The sequence below is a fragment of the Dioscorea cayenensis genome, chromosome 19, assembly GCF_009730915.1.
Source record: "Dioscorea cayenensis subsp. rotundata cultivar TDr96_F1 chromosome 19, TDr96_F1_v2_PseudoChromosome.rev07_lg8_w22 25.fasta, whole genome shotgun sequence".
NCBI lineage: Eukaryota > Viridiplantae > Streptophyta > Magnoliopsida > Dioscoreales > Dioscoreaceae > Dioscorea > Dioscorea cayenensis.
The window spans coordinates 17,040,599-17,041,364 of record NC_052489.1 but is presented as its reverse complement, the minus strand read 5'-3'; the positions used below and the strand labels follow the sequence as shown (position 1 = coordinate 17,041,364).

General features: G+C 41.8%; 1 non-coding gene across 1 annotated transcript; it reads right to left on the bottom strand.

The window, feature by feature from the left end:
* Nucleotides 1–268: 268 nt before the first annotated feature.
* On the bottom strand, nt 269–375 carry LOC120250914. The gene has a single exon (XR_005533244.1). It is a non-coding gene; the product is annotated as a small nucleolar RNA R71 (small nucleolar RNA).
* Nucleotides 376–766: the final 391 nt, after the last annotated feature.

Below are 766 nucleotides of genomic sequence, written 5' to 3'. Positions count from 1 at the left end.
CTTTATTCAAATGGTTCAATAGTCCACACAGTTTAATGGGTTAGCCGATGAAGACCCGAACAATCATATTGAGAACTTTCTTGAAGTGCGCGACATGTTGAAGATCAATGGGGTTTCTGATGATGCAATTCACTTGAGGGTTTTCTCATTCTCTTTGGAAGGAATGACCAAACAGTGGCTCCATTCATTGCCAAGAGCTTCCATCACAATATGGAACGAAATGGTCGAAGCTTTCCTTGCAAGGTACTTTTCTCCGGGAAAATCGGCAAAGCTTCGCAATAAAATATCTTCATTTGTTCAGATAAAGCTTGAAGCTTTGTTTGAGACTTGGGAAAGATTCAATGAACTTTTGCGGAAGTGTCCACAACATGGGTTCCCCGAGTGGTTGATCATTAATACATTTTATAATGGGTTGAGCTCAAGCAACAAACAACTTCGAGATGCCGCCACAGGGGTACAATGGGGAACAAGACTCCCGAAGAAGCCCGGCAATTAATTGAAGAAATGGGTATGAATAGCTACCAATGGAATGCAAGAGAAAGGAAGAAAGTGGCCAGACTCCATGAAATTGATACGGTTACATCCTTGGCAGCCCAAGTAGAGGCATTGAGCAAGAAATTGGATATATTTACTTCACCAAGGGTAGCCGCAATCACAAGTTTTGATGGTTGTGGGTTCGCATATGCCATCCAATTATCCTATTTCGATTGATATTTCAGCCCCAAATGAACAAGTAGACTTTGTGGGCAATTCTAGAAGAGGACAA